Consider the following 22,222-nt stretch of genomic DNA (forward strand, 5'->3'; position numbering starts at 1 on the left):
TGCATTGGTTATCATTACTGTATTTTGGTTGTCATAGTGATTTTACTAGGCCAAATCCTGAGGTCTTTACTCTGTTTCTACTCAGTCCTTACTTAGGTAAATGTCTGATGTTAATCTGTGTAAAGAATTAATCTGTGTAAGTACAAGGCTCAGGATTTGGCCCATTGTTTATATTGTAAATGCACCTGGTTGCTGACAATAGGTGCATCTTATAAATGGAAACATAAACTAAAATAAATAAATGGGAAAGTTCTTAACTAACCTTGAACTCCAAACACCAAACCGAAACATCTCTTTTACTATAACATTCTGCAGCGAAAAGGTGCAGTGTGGGAGGAATATGGGCAGCAGCAGTACACTTCTGCCACTACAAGTTTTATTAGTACAGGTGCTGCTATTGTAATATGCCTTGACTCTATTTGAGAAGGCCCATGTCCAACGATGAGGGTATTTCAGGTTCCATGCTCATCCAAGCCTGGTCCTCTCTGCTGAGACCATCTGCGGTTATGACATAATGTAAACAGCTGTCCATAAGGAACTGGATTGAGACCACCAAATCCTGCCATATAAGCTACTGAAGAGCTGTCAGAAAATAACACTCCTTTTGGTCATATCACCTATGCTAGATTCAGTTGGTAACCTAGACGTCAAGGCTCTCTATTCAATTGGCCAATGTCTTGACCCTAAACAATTCTGAGAACTACAATAGCCATACACTATTTAGAGAAGAGGAGTACTTGTGGCACCTTAGGGCTGGTCCACACTGGGGCGGGGGATCGATCTAGGAAACGCAACTTCAGCTACGAGAATAGCGTAGCTGAAGTGGACGTTTCCTATATCGAACTAAAAGTACCTACTTCGGGTCCATGCGGCGCAGGCAGGCTCCCCCATCGACAGCGCTTCCTCCTCTCGACGAGCAGGAGTTCCGCAGTCGGCGGGGGAGCGCTTCTGGGATCGATCTATCGCGTCCAGATGAGACGCGATAAATCGATCCCAGAAGATCAATCTCTACCCGCCGAATTAGGCGGGTAGTGTGGACCAGCCCTTAGAGACTAACAAATTTATTTGAGCATAAGCTTTTGTGGGCTACAGCCCACTTCTTCGGATGCATAGAATGGAACATATACATACAGAGAACATGAAAAGGTGGGAGTTGCCCAACCAACTCTAAGAGGCTAATTAATTAAGATGAACTGTTGTCAGCAGGAGAAAAAAAAACTTTTTAGTGATAATCAAGATAGTCCATTTAAGACAGTTTGACAAGAAGCTGTGAGGATACTTAACATGGGAAAATAGATTCAATGTGTGTAATGGCTCAGCTATTCCCAGTCTCTATTTAAGCCTAAATTGATTGTATCTAGTTTGCATATCAATTCAAGTTCAGCAGTTTCTCGTTGGAGTCTGTTTTTGAAGTGTTTCTGTTACAAAATTGCCACCTTTAAATCTGTTACTGAATGGCTAGAGAGGTTGAAGTGTTCTCCTACTGGTTTTTGAATGTTATGATTCCGGATGTCAGATTTGTGTCCATTTATTCTTTTGCGTAGAGACTGTCTGGTTTGGCCAATGTACATGGCAGAGGGGCATTGCTGGCACATGATGGCATATATCATATTGTTAGATGTGCAGGTGAATGAGCCCCTGATGGTGTGGCTGATGTGATTAGGTCCTATGATGGTGTCATTTGAATAGATATGTGGACAGAGTTGGCATCGGGCTTTGTTGCAAGGATAGGTTCCTGGGTTAGTATTTTTGTTCTGTGGTGTGTGGTTGCTGGTGAGTATTTGCTTCAGGTTGGGGGCTGTCTGTAAGCGAGGACAGGTCTGTCTCCCAAGATCTGTGAGAGTGAGGGATCATCTTTCAGGATAGGTTGTAGATCTTTGATGATGCACTGGAGAGGTTTTAGTTGGGGGCTGAAGGTAATGGCTAGTGGCGTTCTGTTATTTTCTTTGTTGGGCCTGTCTGTAGTAGGTGACTTCTGGGTACTCTTCTGGCTCTGTCAATCTGTTTTTTCACTTCAGCAGGTGGGTATTGTAGTTTTAAGAATGCTCGATAGAGATCTTGTAGGTGTTTGTCTCTGTCTGAGGGATTGGAGCAAATGCGGTTGTATCTTAGAGCTTGGCTGTAGACAATAGATCATGTGGTGTGTCCTGGATGGAAGCTGGAGGCATGTAGGTAAGTATAGCGGTCAGTAGGTTTTCGGTATAGGGTGGTGTTTATATGACCATCTTTTATTAGCACAGTAGTGTCAAGGAAATGGACTGCTTGTGTGGATTGGTCTAGGCTGAGGTTGATGGTGGGATGGAAATTGTTGAAATCATGGTGGAATTCCTCAAGGGCTTCTTTTCCATGGGTCCAGATTATGAAGATGTCATCAATGTAGCGCAAGTAGAGTAGGGGCATTAGGGGACGAGAGTTAAGGAAGCTTTGTTCTAAGTCAGCCATAAAAATGTTGGCATACTGTGGGGCCATGCGGGTACCCATAGCAGTGCCGCTGACTTGAAGTTATATATTGTCCCCAAATGTGGGTACATTTCTAAAATTCACTTCTAACTAGGAAGCAAAAATATGGGTCATTAAATCCCGCTCTTATTTATACCTGTCTGAACCCAGAATAACTCTACTGACGTCAAGGGTTAAGCACTAGCAGGGTGTTTCTCCAGAAAGCTGTTATCTAGTGCATAGTCTAAAAATTCCAGCTTTTAAGCTGCAGACTTGTCTGACTCCATCCTAACCATTCTTTTTTACAGCCTGTTTTTACTTCTTTCAAGAATGTGTCATTACTGATGCAATCCAGTAATATAATAATAGAGGCCTTAATATGAATTTTATTCATTATGAAAAATTTAGAACACTGCATCTCTTCAAGAATATATCAGTTATGTAACTGACAATGTTATGAAATGAGTCAGTCTATGAATCATGGAAGATAAAACTAGAAACCAAGCCACATTATGCTTTGTTCTTTAATAATACAGAATTATTTTTTCTGTCACATCAAATGAATTTATGCCTTTATTCCACTGTTAAGATTTTTAACCATATTTTTTCACTGAACAGAGCAATGTCTGATATGAATGTGTTCCTAGTCAATTTGTACTGTAACTCGATGTTGCAAATTATATAGAAAATTGAACAGATTGCATACAGACTCTAACATAGATTCTATGTATTTATATTAAGAAGATCAGTTTTATTTTATTTATTTTTATTTACCATTTAGAGGCCTTGATCAGATTAGGGTCCCTTTGTAGCAGGTACTGTGCAAACATTTAGTAAATAACAGTTCTTGCCTCAAGGAGCTGCAGTCTGAAAGATTTGATAGTGGCTTTCACCTTGTTTTCATCTGTTTTCTCACTTCTGGGAAATGGCAATCCAGCTCAAGTCTCGCTATGAGGAAACTGAAATGCTTTGGAAAATAAAGAGCCTGGGTTTCAAAGAGCAATTGCACACACCAATCTAATATTAAATATTTGTGCACGCTCACCTCAAGTATTCACATGCATAAGTGAGGTGCACACAAATATATGCTTGTAATTACAAATGCCTAACCCTGATAACTTGTCCTAGCCCTCGTAAGAGCAGAAAGCATTTTGGAGCTTCTGTTGTTGACGGTTTTGATGGAAAGCGCTATCATTTGTGATCCTGCCCGATGGAAGCCTATTATAAAATAAAGGCGTGAATTAATGTTGTGAAAAATTTTCCATGACTATTTAATCAAATTCTAAATAATTTTTCAGTTCATCCCTTTTTGTTCCAGTTTCGCACAAACCTGTTTTTCATTTTCATAAATGTTTGGAGTGTAGCTTTTCCTTTGGTGTTGAAGTGTCATGTATGAATGTGAGTGTACTCATGCTGGAAATGCTGACCCAGCCTACTTATGTATATCAAGCCAAAATCTCTGCCCCATTGTCATAGACAACAGGAGACAAAATCTGGGTTTGTTTTCCCTGCTGGGAATTCTTCTGGTTTCAATTTTTTGTTTTGTTTCAAGTTTGATTTAAAAAAATTGTAATATAAAATAAATTTCAAAACAAACAAACAAAAAATCAAAATGTTCCATTCTGAAAATGTCAAAATGTAACATAATAGAAAAGAAGACTTTTGGTGAGGTTGTTTTCTTTTTTAAGTGAAATTTAATCAAAATTGACACATTTCTGTGGAATGTTTCAGTTTCAACAAAATGGCATTTTCCGAAGGAAAATTTTCAACGTGCTCTAATAATAATAGTAATAACACTGAGCAGCACCAGCCTTCCCACCCCCATGATGTCAGCCTGTGATGTATATTAGGTGCTGCCCTCTGTGCTGCTATTGGTTGCCTGTGGAAATCATCAGCACCTCTACCACACCCTCCCACTTCTCTTATTCCACTGGCTTCCTCTTGCCTCCCCGATGGTTCTCCAGTCAGGGAACAGAAACAATACCATGTGACATAGGTGACCAATCCTGCATCACAATTAGTACATTGCAAATATCAAGCCTTTACTGTGAATGGTTCCTGAGCAATTCATACGCTGAAATATGTGTGTAAAAACTGCGCATTGAACAGTTTTGAATAATAAATGAGGATGGAAATTTCACATACAGAAAAAAAGGTCTAAAATCTATAAATAAAGTGGTTTCAACAAGTAAGGTGAAGAGTTCTGCTCAGAGATAATATTACAGGAGTTCCCTAGAGGCTCCAGTCAAGGATCAGGGCTGCATTGTGCTAGGCACTGTACAAAGAAGTAATAAGAACAAAGATCCTGCCCAAGATTGCTCCCAGGCTAGCTTTGTGACAAGACATGACAGGCGAATGAAACAGACAAATCAGCTGGGGTGTGACACCAAGACAAAAGTGAAAAAGCACATTTGGCATAGCCTCAATAGTCTCAGCTCACCACCTGCCTACAGTCAGGAAATCCTGCATTCAGACAACAGGACTGGGGATGACACAGCAACAGCCTTTCCTTGGGGTGATTGAGATCGTGGGAAAAATCTAGCCAGCCCTATTAGTTTAAGCCTTAAATCGACATAGGCCCGCCCTGCAGGCTACAAGCCTGAACCAAGCTAAGTGATGCCTGACAGTAACAGTCAGGGTTATGACTAGAGGAGGGAGGGGGGCCGGAGAAAGGGAGGATGGAAAGTCCAGGCAACTGCAATAATAGTGTGTGTGTTTATGGCTGGTGAAATATAATAACCGCTTGTGTGAAGTAATAAGCATCCAGTAATTAGCTAAATTGATTAATCATGCTTTTGTGTATCTATTGCATGTACCCCCACTGTGTAATTGTACCCTGCCTAGAACATTTAAGTAATAGGCACCCCAAGAGATGAAAATAATGCCAGTATCGGAAACCACCAAGAAGCCCTCCATTCAATTTGCACCCTATTCTGGGAAGATTGCACAAGGGGTGCCGGGAAGAACGGAAAGACCCTAACTCCCCTATTCTGATAAATGACGTGTAACGTGTAATATGTTTGCGGTTTTCGGCTTTAAAAAGAGCAAAGTGCTCTCCATTCAGGGGAGTGGTTTCTAACTGTTACCCCCAACACGTTGGTATGTATTGCAATAAATGGGCCTCAGGCTTGAGTCTCTGATCAAAATGATGCGTGGGTGACTTTTTCCACAACAAGATGTTGAATAAGAACATAACATAAGAACAGCCATGCTGGGTCAGACCAAAGGTCCATCTAACTCAGTATCCTTTCTTCCGACAGTGGCCAGAGGGAACGAACAGAACAGGTAATCATCAAGTGATCCATCCCCTGTCGCCCATTCCCAGCTTCTGGGAAACAGAATGAAGGCTGGGTGTATGTAAAATGCACAGCTTATGCTTTGAGGGTCACTTGTCCTAATCCTCCAGAGCTGATAGCTTCCTGCTTCAGCTCTCTGGAAAGTGTTGGAGTCCTGCCTGGGGATAAGCCACTGGATGCCACTGCTACACCAACACTATTCTGGTTCAATACGCCTTTGAGGTAATTTAGAATAATGGACAGAGAGAGAGAGGGGGAGAGGCAGTGATGCTGTGCTCCAGACGGAAAGCATGAGGCTTTTCTTATTCCTCTCACGCAGGTGACACAGGTTCTCTAGCAACGCTAGTCAAAAAAACATCATATGCAGGTACTCTCACAAAGGGAGGGAATGGAGCTGGCGGCAGCCGGGGTTGCTAATAGATCACATCAGCCATTTGGCTGGGCTTTACAGAGCAGTGATTAACACAAGGGAGAGCAGACAGAATCAGCATGTGACTGTCTGAGTTTAACTAACTGACAGTTAAATCCTGGGGAAAAGACTGACCTGATGGAGCTATTGATCAAACCTGCGATGGTCACTTCATATTTACAATAAGCTACACTCTTTCCTAAGGAAAAAAACCTTTAATCTGTGCCTGTAATTTTCCATAAATCATTTTTCATGCCCTAATAAACCTCATTCTCTTAGGAGACACTGGAAGCTCAGACTGCCACTGTGATCTTGATGAATCTTTGTAAGGTTGCTCGAGCATTGGGGAGGTGGTAGGCTAGGCTGAGCGACTGGAGGGGGTTTTCATTTCCATGATGTCTGTTGGAGGGTGCTTATTAGAGTGGGATGCACAGTCTATTATATGGATTTTTGAATGCTGTTTGATATTGGGAATTTTAAACAGTGATGTTCCAACTAGGAAAGTTGATTCCCTCCTCCACGTTTTATTTATTTATTTATTGGTAGCTGCAGTACTTTCTACTGCAGCCCAAAGGTGCAATACCCATGTTGCTTCTATGAGCATCTGAGACAATACAAATTGGGATACCCTTACAATGGAGGATAATTTTTTTTAAAACAGCTTCATCAATAAAAAAAATCCATATTATTTTGCTACTTGGGCTTCATTGATTACTTTTACTTAATCTAATATACATGCCTAAAAAGCCAGAAAGTCTATTGTCCTTTGAGCAGTACAGAAAATGGTTAATGTTTTGTCCAGAGCTGTGCAGAGAATGGACATTCTGTTTCTCAGAGGATTCTGAAATTTGGTTTCATTCCAATTTGGAATTAAACCTGGAAATTTCAAAATTCTCCATGAAAGAAAATTGTGAAAAAAATTCATTTTGAATCAAAATGTTTTGTTTCAATTTTGACGTTTTAAAACTTTATGATTTAAAATATAATAAATAATTGAAAATGAAGTGATTTTGAAAGGAAAAATCAAACTGTTTCATTCCAAAAATGTAGAAATGTGGCATTGACATTGTTGAAACTTCCCTCCTTTTTTTCTCTCAATGAAATTTGAGCAAAATCATGTTTATTTCAAAGCGTTTGGATTTTGACGAAACTCCATTTTCCAATGGAAAATTGTTCCATCCGAGGTTTTTCTAACAAGATCTAGTTTTGTCTTTATGTGACTAGCTGTTGTACACCATTTTGTGTCATATTTACTGTTGTAGGATTATTCATTTCAATACTTGCTTCTGTTTGCTACCACCCAAAAATACATTTAAAAACACCAGCACATAAGAGGGATGCAAACAGATTTTCTTACACATCAAGATAAATAGGAAACCCAAAAAGCTACTGAAGTTTCAATGCATTGCTTCCTGCCATGGACTTTCTCTCAGAAGGCTGCAGCTGTGCTCTACTACTCTGCTTCACCCCGATACTCAGAATCAGGGCCGCCGAGAGTGGGTTCGGGCCCCGGTGAAAAAAATTTTTCAGGCCCCCCAGCAAGGGCAGACCGGCTAAACAGGGCCGACAGGCGGGGGGAAGCCGGGCCCTGGGTCCCCTTCCAGACCGCCGGGCCCCAGTAATTTGTACTGGCTTCCCCCACCTCTCGTCGGCCCTGCTCAGAATATGCAATAGCTTTCTGCTGCGTTTAGGACCAAACTTTGCAACTTTCTTGGCAGTTTTTGTCTCACAGCTTCCAGAGCTACCCTTTTGCCCTCCATGGCTTCATGACCCGAAGGCTACTTGGTCCTTTGGACACCATTGTCTGGTGTCTCCTGGCCCGGTACGATGCTCCATTGATGTAGTGATAGAGGGGGGGGAAATTTGGTTTAGGAATTCTCTTGGAATAACTTTCTGAGCTCTTAGTGAAAAAGCCATGGGTTTTTGGTTCACAGAACTATATAAAGTCCCAGCTCCAACAATAGGGATATATATCTGATTGGAGATGGTGACCAGCTGGACACATTAGGTTAGACTGTCAGGGCTTAGGCAGTCAGATTAAATTTTATTATTTTCAGTTACAGCCCCTACCATTAGATTTCTGTTGCCAGTCTTCATACCAGACATTCTGGATGTCATGTTAGGGCCTTTGGTAAACTCTAAATTAGATTCTATTTGAGCAAACAGCTAAAGGATTACAAAACAAAGACGTAGTACAGAGCCAAACTACCATTGCAGGGGAATAGTGCGGAGCACGATATTTCCAATATACTCTATTACCTTCCTTCCTAGTCCTCACCATAATATCTTTGAACCAACAGGAAACTTAGGAAGTCAAATTGCACCTTATTCAAACTGCATCATAAAAGGGAAGGAGAAGGTACTCGTACAGTAAACTGGGTTCTTCAAGATATTTTGTCCTGATGGGTGCTCCACATGAGGATGCATTCTCAATGAGAGATTTTTCTGCTAGTAGTGCCCACAGGTCTGTGCCTGAGCTGTATGCCTCCTCATGCTCCAGTACATTTAGGGAGGAGCAATCCACAGCACTCCAGTTCCTTCTCAGCCTCATGGCATGGTAAAACTCCAAATCAGAAGGGAAAGGAGGTCAGATAATGGAGCACCCAATAGGGACCAAACATCTCGAAGAACTCCAGTAACTGCACAAGGTAAGTAACCTGTCCTTCTTCTCTGACTTACTGTACCTGTGGGTGCTCCATGTGAGGATACTCCCAAGCAGTACCTCATTGTGGAGGAGGGTGCTGAGGAGGTGAATCCAGTACAAGGTGTAGAACAGCTTCACCAAAGGCCACATCCACCCTGAAGGGATGGAGTAAGGCCTAATGCTGTGAAAACGTGTGAACGGAGGACCAGATGGCTGCCTTGCTAATGTCTTTGGGGAGTACCTTCCTAAGGAGGGAAATGGAAGCAGACTGCACCTTCATGGAGTGAGCAGTGACTCAGAGTAGGATGCATCCCAGAGGGCTTGTAGCATGCCAAAATGCACCCCGATACCCACTAATATAGTCTTTGAGAGGAGAGTGAGTGACCCCGCATCCTCTCGGCAAAGGAAACAGAGTCTGGGGGAAACCCTGAAGGGTTTTGAAGACAAAGCCCAAGCTTGTCTTACACCCACTGAACAAAGATTGATCTCTTATCTAGATGAGTGGGACTTGTGATACAATGCCTGCAGCTGAGTGTTCTGATTGATGTGGGACGCTGACGACACTTTTGGGAGGAAGCGATGTCCAAGGCCGCCCAGAGGATTCAGGGGGCCTGGGGCAAAGTGGGGCAGCTGCGGCGCTTGTATTCACCCGGCGGCAGTCCAGGACTTTGGCGGCATTTTGGCAGTGGGGCACCCTTCAGTCGCTCTGCGTCTTCGGCAGTACTGAAGGGCTCCCCACCACCGAAATGCCACCGAAGACCCAGACCGCCGCCGGGCCAGGGCTCGCGGGGCCCCTGCAGGGCCTGGGGCACATTGCCCCACTTGCACCCCCCTCTGGGTGGCCCTGGCAGTGGCAGGGACGCAGCATAACTTTCTCTGGGTAAACACCTGTATATGGCGGGTCGGTCATGAGGGCTCCCATTTCCCCTACACTTCTGGCAAAGCTGACTGCCACAAGGGATGAAGTCTTGAAGGACAGGTGGAGTAGCAAGCAGGCTGCCGTGGTCTTGAAGGGAGGTGCAGGTTCTCTTAATGCATTAAACAGTAAATTGAGGACCCAGGGTGGAGAAGGGTCTTGCACTGGAGGGAACAGTTTAAGGAGGCCCTTAAGGAATCTTACTATTGTAGGATATGCAAGACTGAGAAACCCTCAATCAGCAAATGGAATGCCATGATGACAATTAAATGAACCTTGACAGAGCTCAGGGACGTTTCCATCGATTTCAGGTTTATCGGGTAATTGAGAATGGATGCCAGGCAGGAAACTGGTAGGAGATATGGAGCGTTGGCTGCACCAGATCTTGAAGCACTTCCACTTCTGCCGGTAAGTCCTTTGTGTGGTAGATTTCCTGCTATGTAATAGAACTGATTGGACTTTGGGAGAACATTCCTGATCACGGCATAAGAACCTTTGTGGAGCCACACCTTGAGATAATAAATTTGGGTGGGTTATGGAGCCTGACCCTTGGGTCCCTTGGGTCCATTAATAGCAACAGGTGCAGAGGCAGATGGCTCAGGGTTTTGTGGATCAGTGAAGTTGGAGGGTAAGCATATAAGAGACCCAAGGGGCAAGGAGAGCATCTTCCAGGACATTGTGACGGTGTCTCTGTGTCTCCCTCTCAAGAAGTAGCAGCAGCATTTCAAGTTGGAAGGCATGGCAAAGATGTCTACCTGGGGTAGACCCCAAATAAGGCAGAGTGCTCAAAAGACCACATCAGTCAGCTCCCATCATGGTTTTGATGGAAAATTCTGCTCAGAGAATCTGTGATGATGTTCTGAGATAGATCCTATTTGCTGGGCTATGCATCAGTTCCATAGCTTCATCAACTCTTCACATACGGTTTGGGATTTTGCTCCTCCTTGGTGACTTATATAGTTCACAGCCACTCAGTTGTCCAACATCACTCTGATAGATTGCACCCAGATGAGAGGTAGGAAGAGAAGGCAGGAATAACTGATCACTTGAATTCATAAGAACAACTCTCAGAAGTCCCTCTGCTTTGGGCTGTATGATTCTGTAGGTGAGCACCCCAGCCTAGAAGGGAGGCATCCTATGGCGATGATGTGTCTGGGAGGTGGACCTGAGAAATGGGTTCCTACACAGACTTTTAGAGGGCCAGAAATCCCCTAGTTACCACCTGAGCTGGAGCTAACAAGAACTGTACCAGGGGAAAGGATTGGGCCCAAACTAGGAAGGTGTCCAGTCTGTGAAAGAAGCTTATTGGAACATCTCTGAGGGTGAGATTTTATTTGTAATCAGTTTCTTAATGTATTTGGCTTAGACTTGCATGTTTTGTTTTATTTTGCTTGGTAACTTACTTTGTTCTGTCTAACAAAACAAGGAGTCCGGTGGCACCTTAAAGACTAACAGATTTATTTGGGCATAAGCTTTCATGGGTAAAAAACCACTTTTTCAGATGCATGGAGTGAAAATTACAGATGCAAGCATTATATAATGACACATGAATCTTTAAGGTGCCACCGGACTCCTTGTTTTTATGGATACAGACTAACATGGCTACCCCCTTGTGATGGGTTGGATCACAGAACCCCCCTTGGGAGCTGCCACCCAATGTGCCAAGACTACTTCTGCCCCTGCTTTCCTGCCCCGTCAGCTTAGGACTTCAGTGCCCTGCCTGGTTTGAGCCAGACTCGCTAGCCTGCTGCAAACCCAGACCCAGGTCTGAATCACGTCCCCTAACAACTGTAGGCTTACCTGAAAGCAGCTAACAGAAGTGTTCTTGTCTTTAACACTCAGATGCCCAACTCCGAATGGGGTCTAAACCCAAATAAATCCGTTTTACCCTGTATAAAGCTTATACAGGGTAAACTCATAAATTGTTCGCCCTCTATAACACTGATAGAGAGATATGCACAGCTGTTTGCCCACCCAGGTATTAACACATACTCTGAGTTAATTAATAATTAAAAAGTCATTTTATTAAATACTGAAAGTAGGATTTAAGTGGTTCCAAGTAGTAACAGACAGAACAAAGTAAGTCACCAAGCAAACTAAAATAAAACACGCAAATCTATGTCTAATCAAACTGAATACAGATAATCTCACCCTTAGAGATGCTTCAGTAAGTTTTTTTCCTCAGACTGGACACCTTCCAGGCCTGGTCACAATTATTTTTCTTGGTACAGCTCTTGTTCCAGCTCAGGCGGTAGCTAGGGGATTCCTCATCATGGCTCCCCACTTTGTTCTGTTCCACACATTTATATATCTTTTGCATAAGGCGGGAATCCTTTGTCCCTCTCTGGGTTCCCACCCTCTCCTTCTCAATGGAAAGACACCAGGTTAAAGATGGATTCCAATTCAGGTGACATGATCATATGTCACTGTAAGACTTCAAGCCTTCATTCCTCCCAGCCTGACTCACAGGAAGGCTTGCCTGCAAACAGAGCCATTCACAGTCAATTGTCCTGGTTGATGGGAGCCATCAAGATTCCAAACCACCATTAATGTCCCACACTTTGCATAATTACAATAGGCCTTCAGAGTTATATTTCATATTTTTAGTTTCAGATACAAGAGTGATACATTTATACAAATAGGATGACCACACTCAGTAGATTATTCTATGCATCCGAAGAAGTGGGCTGTAGCCCACGAAAGCTTATACTCTAATAAATTTGTTAGTCTCTAAGGTGCCACAAGTACTCCTGTTCTTTTTGCGGATACAGACTGCTACTCTGAAGCTTTGTAATGATACCTTACAAGAGACGTTTTGCATGAAGCATATTTCAGTTACATTATATTCACGCATTAGCATATATTTATAAAATCATATAAGTGCAACCTCACATCCCTGATACTTTGTTCTGTCTGTTATTACTTGGAACCACTTAAATCCTACTTTTTATACTTAATAAAATCACTTTTGCTTATTAATTAACCCAGAGTAAGTAATTAATACCTGGGGGAGCAAACAGCTGTGCATATCTCTCTATCAGTGTTATAGAAGACAGAAAATTTATGAGTTTACCCTATATAAGCTTTATACAGAGTAAAATGGATTCATTTGGGGTTTGGATCCCATTGGGAGCTGGGTGTCTGGGTGCTGGAGACAGGAGCACTTCTTAAGCTGTTTTCAGTTAAGTCTGCAGTTTTGGGGCATGTGGTTCAGACCCTGGGGCTGTGTTGGAGCAGACTAGTGTGTCTGGTTCAACAAGGCAGGGTTCTGGAGGCCCAAATTGGCAGAGAAAATGGGCTCAGAGGTAGTCTCAGCATATCAGGTGGCAGTCCCAAGGGGGTTCCTGTGATCAAACTCATCACAACTGGTATCTGGTAGTGAGATTCAATTGGCTTGACCAGTTCAGTGTACCCCAACTCACTAATGTCATAACCTGCATCTAAAAAGTGTCATGGAACATAAGAACATAAGAACAGCCATACTGGGTTAGAGCAATGGTCCATCCAGCCCATTGTCCTCTCTTCTGACAGTGGCCAATGCTAGGTGCCCCAGAGGGAATGAACAGAACAGGTAATCATCAAGTGATTCATCCCCTGTCACCCATTCCCAACTTCTGGCAAACAGAGGCTAGGGACACCATCTGGCAAACAGAGGCTAGGGACAGAGACTAGGGACACAGCATCCTGGCTAATAGCCATTGATGGACCTATCCTCCATGAATTTATCTAGTTCTTTTTTGAACCCTGTTATAGTCTTGGCCTTCACAACATCTTCTGGCAAGGAGTTCCACAGGTTGACTGTGCATTGTGCAAAAAAATACTTCCTTTTGTTTGTTTTTAACCTGCTACCTATTAATTTCATTTGGTGGCCCCTAGTTGTGTTATGAGAAGGAGTAAATAACTCTTCCTTATTTACTTTTTCCACACCAGTCATGATTTTATAGACCTCTGTCATATCCCCCCTTAATCATCTTTTTTTCCAAGCTGAAAAGTCCCAGTCTTATTAATCTCTCCTCATATGGCAGACACTCCGTACCTCTAATCATTTTGTTGCCCTTTTCTGAACCTTTTCCAATTCCAATATATCTTTTTTGAGATGGGGCAACCACATCTGCATGCAGTATTAAAGATGTGGGCGTACTATAGATTTATATAGAGGCAATATGATATTTTCTGTCTTCAGTCACGTAGGGCATCGCTCTGCCTGGGGCACCACACACTCTGCCGGACAGACGGGAAGCAGTGGAGCATGTAAGAGCTGTGCTGGGTCCTAGAGAGAGCCAAATGCCTGCAGCACAGTCTGAGGGAGGGGATTGGCTGCTGGGGTCTCTGGGAAGGGGTGGGGGAAGGAACTCACCTATGATTGTGACTCTCCCCCGGCGTGAGGGGAGGCAGACTGGGTGGCTCTGGCAGTATCCTTTGTTGCCCCCCCATAACGTCCATTCTTCTCCCCCCCACGGAGCACCACCTCTTTCCCCCTCTCCCCACCACGAAGCATCCCTCTCTCCCTCCTCCCCTCCGGCAGGGCTGGGTTGGGTGAGGTGCTAGGGGAAGGGGTGCGGGGGCGTTGCGTGCTGAGGAATGAAAGTGAAACTAACTCACTTCCTCGGCAGCTAGCCAGGGTTGGAATGTCACATACCGCTGCCTGGGCTGGGGAAAGGGTGACCAGATGTGTGAAAAATCAGGACAACGGGTTGAGGTAGGGTGACCAGATGTCCCACTTTTATAGGGACAGTCCCAATTTTGGTTTGTTTGTTTTTCTTATACAGGCTCTTAACCCTCCACCCCCTATCCTGATTTTTCACACTTGCTGTCTGGTCACCCTAGGTGGGGCGTAATTGGTGCCTCTATAAGACAAAGCCCCAAATATCGTGACTGGCCCTATAAAATTGGGACATCTGGTCACCCTAGCTGGGGAGCGTGTCTCTCCCCTGGGCTGGCAGCGATCCATCTCATCCAGGGGGAACTGCGCAGGGCAGGATGCGCTGCTGTGGCTCGGTGAGTGCCCCATCCCTGAGATCAGATGCTGTGCTAACTTCACCATGGTCCGTGGGGCTGGCGGTGGTGCCCATTGGCGTCTGATCGGACCTGAGGGCTTGCTGCTGCTGTTGCCACTCTGCACCCCAAGAGGTGGATTTTGGGGTCCTGCAGTTTTCCACTTATCTCCTCCTCTACTGCAGCTGTGGGACCAGCAGGCTGGGGGTGAGCCAAGCATGGAAGCAGGACTGTGTTGCCATTTAGATTGTCATTGAACAACTTTGTTTGTCAAAAACGCTTGCTAACAATCCTGAATCCAATTTCAATATTTTTTTTAAAAAAATCAATCTCTTAGCCAAAAACAGAAAATTAAGTTGTTGACAATTAGTTGTGACAGGTTTGGTTTGAGGCAGGGAGTGGGCCAGTTTTCATCAGAGAAACACAAAATGTTGACGGGTTTTCCTGTAGTCCTGTTACTGCTGAATAGAGCCCTCCAACAACTGTAATATGCTCATCTCCTTACTAGTGTCTAGAGTGACCATATGTTGTACTAAGATTCTCTTGCTTTTTTTCCCGGTGAGTCAGTATAGCTTTTGCCAGCCCAGAGGTTGGGCAGCCAATGTCTTACGTTTTCACAATGTTTTGTCCAACTTTCATAAAGTAAATACATGGTTAATATGAGTTAAAGAGGCCAGGGACACTTCCTTGTGAAGAATCTGTGCAGCAGATCATGCGAGAGCTGTGAAAATGTCAGTTTTTGATGGAACTTTAGAGGCAGTGATTTATCATGTATTTCTGGCAGTGCCCAAAATGTGCTGCTGTTGCTCACGTCTTTCCAAAGAAAAATAAGGCACAATAGGACTTCTGTAACATTTCTGTGCTACCTTAATCTAGATGAGATGATTCTGTACTGACTTCATTCTGGTCACTTTGTGCTTTACCTAGGAGTAAAACTAGGGTTATATTTTCCCACTGCTTGGAAACCCAGCTTATTAAACTGGATAATGCCATTAATCTATTTACAGTATAAGGTTGATATAGAGTTGTAACTAACATTAAGACTGATGCCGACTATACATTTAAAACTAAAAAGTGGCTTTGTAAAAATTACGTGGGTTTCCAACTCTACCGTGTCTCAGTCCTGAGCCAAAAACTCAATAAAGTGAGAAAATTACTATAGTTGGTAAAGTTCATAATTCATCATCAGGGCTTTCAGTTGGTGACTCAGAATTCAAGAAAGGCTGATGGGTATCTCTTGTGCTTTAGAGGGTCCAAAGACTTAAGCTTCTTGTCAGGTGGTGCTGACCTGAAAGCGATGTTGCCTACTCCTTCCATTGGTGGCTCTAGGAGTGGGATGAGGAAGCAAGTACTCTGAGACCTAGGGCAGGACATAGCACTTTTTATTGGCCCTCTTGCAGGTCGGTGGTATGGTGGCCATAATCTGCTACACTGTGTGGGCTGTCAAGAAAAGGGCCTTATTAATAGATAACTCTACCTTGCCGTGGGTGGAGATGTGCAAAATTTCCTCCAAGGAGTGCTGTTGTTCCTGGATTTCCTCCACAGGAATCTGTAAAGCCTTTACTATGAGTTTCATCACTCATCCACGTAGGATGGCAGAGGGGGGCACACTTGCCTCAATTGGGGAGAAAGAGAATGGTGTTATCTCCTCCTCCACTCTCACCTCTTGCTCCTCTGATGGCTCCTCTTGAGTGGGGTGAGGAGGTTCTTCAGGTATGAGTGGATGAAACTCCTGTTGGGGCCTCTTGCACAAGGGTGTCCTCCAGACTTTGTCCCGATAAGGAGCCCAAGGGTTCTAGAAAACCAACTAAAGAAGGGCATAAGGGAAAGGCTCTGGACATGAGTGATCTTGCCAGAGCTGTTGGGTCAAGCAGTCTGCTGGCTACTGGGATCTCTTCTTCAGGAAAGACCACAAAGGGAGGAGGGTGGTGACTGGTAGAGCCCTGAATAGAAAACTCTGAATCAGAGAAGGGTCCTCTCCTGCCTGTAGTAGCAGAGCTGAAGGAGTACTGGAGCTCACATCGGCAGCAGAGGTCGAGATGGATCCAGCCATTGTGACTTGCTGCATCCAACCTGAGAGTGAGAACTCTGTTTTTCTCCGACAGTACCAATGGGCAGATCTTTACTTGAGGCTTCAGCAGTACCATGGAATATGCCAAGTCAGAGTTGGAGATTGGTGCTGGTGGGAAAGTCCTCCTGGTATACCTTGGCAGGATGGATTCAGGTTCTTCCAACATGAAAGTTATCACGAGTGAGGAACGTGGAAGGTACCAGTGAGCCCAGAGTGTGTTCCTCTAGATGAAGTATGTCTAGTGGTACCGAGGTGACACCGGAGATGGCCCCAGTTGTTCTGGGGTGACCTGGGTGCTGGTGGACAGTACCAGGTAAAATAACTTCTTCAAAAACTCCTTAATTTTTCAAGTCCTTCTTTCTGGAAGAGTCCGATCTCAGTACCAATCGCTCCCATAGCTCAGAGCTTCTTAACAGTGGGTTTCTTGGTACCCAGCTTGTCAGTACATGGTTTCTCAGCACACAGCTTCATTTAAGTCTTTTTTGGCAGTGCCAGCACCTCTGTACCATGTCCAGTGGGAGCCTCTGCGGTACCCGCAGTGGGACACAAGGTCTCTCTGCTCCCAGATCAAAGTGGAGATTTCGCTCTCCTTTTAGACAGTCTATCAGGGGAGTGGGGTCTCTTACATTTGGTTGCCTTCTGTGAGACCGAAGTTATCCCTTGGTTTCTGGAGATCGGAGCCAATGAAGTCTCTGGATAATTCTGCATGGCTGAGCCCAATGTAGAGGCAGGGGATTCTGACCACACAGGTCTAAGGGAGTGTTCCATGAGAAGCAGTTTCCAACAGTCTTCCAAGATCTCGCTCAAGGTTTTTGAGATCTGCTCTTGAAGCCAGAGTAGATCTTACACTTGGACGGGGCTTGAACCTCTCCAAGGCAGTTGAGGCAGTTGGAGTGCCCGTCACTGAGTGGAAAAGACCTCTGGCAGGTCTGATGCTTGAATTCTTGGGTCTTGAGCATTCCCTCCCAGAATGTCACCAATCAAGAAGGCTTGAGAGAAAAGGGGGGCCTCGAAGAAAGAGGTAGAAAAAGGTTGGGGAGTGTGACAGGTTGCCCCCCTTTAAGGTGCCACCTGATGTACTGGGATACCAGTGAGGCAACCTGTTCCGCCAACCTGGCCCCCTTTACCCTGTCTTGCTGAGCGAGGTTTTTAAGCCTCCTCTAGCACACACAGAGGCAGGGCCACACCCAGCTGCAGAAAGACACAGACACTGAGATCAGTTCTGGGAAGACTCAGCTTAAGGGACTTGCCCCAGTACTTAGGTGCCACCTCCCTTGGAATGCAGACCCCAAAGTATATTGTCTTGCGCTGTATAGAAAAATCAGCACAGCGCAAGCTCATAAAAATTCGCCCTCTCCCTCAATGGGAAGAGAGAGATGCACAGCTTCTTCCCCCCCCCCCCCCAATATGGATTGCACAATCTGGGTTATGTTATAAACAAGAAATAAGTTTATTAACTACAAAAGACCGATTTTAAGTGATTATAAGGGATAGCGAACAGAACAAAGCAGATTACTAAGCAAATAAAACAAAACACACAAACTAAGCTTGATTCACTAAAGAAACAGGTTACAAAATGTAATTTCTCACTCTAAATGTTGAGTTAGGCAGGATGCAGAATTTTTGTAGCTTAGCATTCTAGTTACCTCTTCTTACAGACTGGACCCCTGTCTCAATCTGGACTCACCCCTGCCTTTCCCCTCTGTTACTTTCAGCATTCTTTGTTCTTGGTAGGCAATGGAGGAGAGACAAGACCAATCCCCTCCCCAGCCTTTCTACCAGGGGACATTACTTTACAGAGTTTTATAGAGTTTATAAACAGCTTGTAAAACAGCTGGCTCCATTCATGGTTTGCGTTGACCTAGTATACGTAAGGACCACAGTTCCTAACGATGTCTCAAGGCTGCGTGGGGACAGGGCTAAACAAAAACTAGCGGGATGTATCTGTGCTCTAACATGGTCCCAGTGCTGTGAAGGTCCTTTCTAGCTATGTCTATCTCAGTGGTTCTCAACCAGGGGCCCGGGGCCCGCTGGGGGGCGCGAGCAGGTTTTTGGGCGGCTGCCAAGCAGGGCTAGCATTAGTCTTGCTGGGGCCCAGGGCAGAACGCCGAAGCCCTACTGCCTGGGGCTGAAGCCTGGGGCTCCAAGCTCTTCCACCCGGGGCTGAAGCTAAAGCCTGAGCAACTTATCTTCATGGTGCCCCAAGCAACTGCCCTGCTTGCTACCCCCTAACACCGGCCCTGGCTTTTATATGCAGAAAAATAGTTGTTGTGGCACAGGTGGGCCATGGAGTTTTTATAGCATGTTGGGGGTGTAGGGGGAGGGGGCTCAAAAAGAAAGAGGTTGAGAACCTCTGGTCTATCTTACCTGCATAGCCTCTCACTTCCCTGGTCTCATTGTAGGAAGCCATCCCAAAGTGCATTGGCCCATGTGTTTCAAGGAGTGCTTTCTAACCAAGTCCTCTCAATACTCTAATCGCCCCTTCATCCTTTGTGGAAGGTTGCTGACACATGCCTGTCTCTCCCCCTGCCCCCAGCTTCTCCTCAGTATTAATGTAATGTTTTAACCTTTGTACAAAGGATGGGTAATGCTCAGCGCTGAACCAAAAAAACTTGCAATGAAGAATTTAGCTAACAAATTAGCCTCTTTTTGTGTCCACGGAATATCCACGAACAGCTTGTGTTTTCCTGGAATGCATTCAAGAATCAGTCACATTTTTAAAAACTCTATTAATTGCAGCCCGTTCAGTATTTGCCCCATTATAGCAGAGCACTAACTCTGCTATAGTTAAGGTTAAGACCAACTTTTTGTTTAAAGCTTGACTGTTCAAAGTGTTCTAAACTCCATACAGTTACTCAGATTGCCTGGAAAGTGGGTGTGCCTCATAGGACACGCAGTTAGGTCAGTGGTTTAAATGTGGGGGTCTTTTAAACAAGATACAGCCCCCCAAATAAAACAGCTTTTCTTACAATTCACGTGTGCTAGCAACACATTTTTGCACACAGATAGAGATCAAACCAGGGCTGCCTGAGATCATCACGCCAGTGTTTCAAATTCTTGAGAGTTACTCCAGCAGAGCGCATGCCACCAATTAGGCCTTTGCGGGAAATCAAATTACAATGTCATTAGCCAAAGACTTGAGTTCTTCCGTCGGGGCCAGCAGCCTTTGAAGCACTTAATGTCACTCGCTGAGCCTGCTATATTGCTGATGGATATGTGGGACCCCTCCCTCCACTATCCCTCTGATTTCATACAATAGTATCAAGGATCTGCACCACAGCAAAGTCCTTGTGAGTGGATTTTCATGGAAACTGTTTTGCTGTGTTCATTGATTTCTAGTTATAACTCAGACACATTCTTTATGTAAGTACCCAGGGAACAGCAACCTGAACTGGGAGGTCATTTTTAAATTTAAATTCAGCGTGGGTTCAGCAATAAAGAAAGGCTGAAGGAGAGCGAAGCAGCAGGGTAAGATCTCTAGCTCTCCGGAATGTCTAGGATTACTTGGTGAAACCTGTGCAAGGGATGTTTGCGCTCAAGTCATCGCTTTAGATTATGTAACCATTTTTCATTAAATACAGCCCTTCCCCGACCCTTTCACTTGAGAGAGAGACCTCTGTGCTTCTATAATGGATTGTTTGAGTTTTTGCTTGGCCGGGACCAGATTATTTCCCGTTATAAGCTTCTCACACTCTGTTTGCATAGTGGGCTGCCATTATGATTAATCGGAGAAAGGAGCATAAGGACCCAATCCAAAGCCCATTAAAGTAAGTGAGAAGCTTCCCCTTCACTTCAGTGGGCATTGGATCGGGCCCTAAGTCTCCAGAGTGATGAGAACTGACAGCTTTGTGGTTGGCTTGCAGAGCTGTCACTTGGAAAGCTGGGTTGGGGAGGAGGCAAGTGTCCCTGGGGCTGCTCCACATGGGGCAACCGAGAGCCTCAGAACCTGCACAAAGGAGTCAGGGTGTCAGAATCTGCAGCTAAATGACAGGCAGTGGGGACTTCACTTGCAGGAGCTCCCCTTAACCCATTTCAGCATTCCAGAAAATAAGTAGCTGCTCAACACCCACTATTGCACCAGTCTGGCCAGCCCCAGGATTGCTTAGACTGGCACAAAGAAACTCCCACAGGCTTCAGCCCCAATGTATTGTGGGTTCAGCTCCTGGCTCTTCCACGGACATATTGTGTGATCTTGGGCCAGTCACTCACTCAGTGCATGTTTCAGCTCTGCATCTGCAAAGTGGGGATAATCGTACTTCTGTGCCCTCCCAAAAGCCATTGGGAGGCTGTATTCATTAATGACTGCGGGGGGGCTCAGATGTGACAGGGACCACAGAAATACCTAGATAGTAAATATGAGGGTCTCAGTGCACTCAGTCAGGCACATGCCTCCTGCCAGGGCCGGCTCCAGGCACCAGGCAACCAAGCTGGTGCTTGGGGCGGCACCTGGAGGGGGGCGGCGCGGCGCTCCGGCCGCCGGGGAGAGCGGGGCCACAGCCGGGCTTGCCGCCCTCCCCCCCGGCGCTCTGGCCACCCTCCCCCTCGTGCCCTCCCCCCGGCCGCCGGGGGGAGAGCCGAGCCCCAGCCGGGGCTCGCCGCCCTCTCGCCGCCCTGCCGGGGCTCGCTGCCCTCTCGCCGCCCTGCCCCCGGCGCTCTGGCTGTTACAGTTACTCCTCAATAAAGATCTTGGGAAATAATCAGGTTGTATTTAAAGTGCAATAGCTGGAGTTGTCTTTGGGAATCTAAATTAAATCCACTTCATAATTCTTTGAAATAGTAAAGTGACTACGTCAGAGGGGATTTTACTTACTTTACTTACAGCTAACAGCATTACACTCCCAATCAGTTTTAAACTGTGTGCTTTAAAAGGGGAGATTTTCAAAGGCACAAATGGGAATTAGGCACCTTACTGCCATTGACTTTCAAGGGGAGTTTGGCACTTAACTGTCCTTTATCCTGCTCTTCTGGAAGTTCAGTGAAACTGCATTGAAGCTGGAAGGGCATGACAGCTGCCCATCATTCAGCATAAATGTAAGAAGCAATTAAGTTCCTTTATGGAGTAGAGCACTGAAACAATAGGAGCCACCACCCAAAATACGGGCCATATGCCAGGCTGGTGAGGAGCTGAGCTATGTGGGCATAGGGGTTTCACTGGGTATTGTTTGATGGAGGTAGTTGTGTGTCAGGGAGCAGAAGCACACAGCAGCGGCCAGAAAACAGGCAGGAGAAGCAACCAAGAAAGCCAAGCAGACAGCAAGAGAAGCACTGGAAACATGGTGTGACAGATATAACAATATCCTGGCCTAACCTGACAGAATTAAGATAAACATTATTGAATTAAGTTTAATAGCTTTGGGGTCCATTATGTTAAAAATGCAATTGTGCATGTGCTATTATGGGACTGTATGCAAGTTTCTCTAGAAGACTGACTAATGCAATCTCTGGGTATGAG

Source organism: Terrapene carolina, unplaced genomic scaffold (genome assembly GCF_002925995.2).
Source record: "Terrapene carolina triunguis isolate 2854851 unplaced genomic scaffold, T_m_triunguis-2.0 Scaffold139, whole genome shotgun sequence".
Taxonomy (NCBI): Eukaryota; Metazoa; Chordata; order Testudines; family Emydidae; genus Terrapene; species Terrapene triunguis.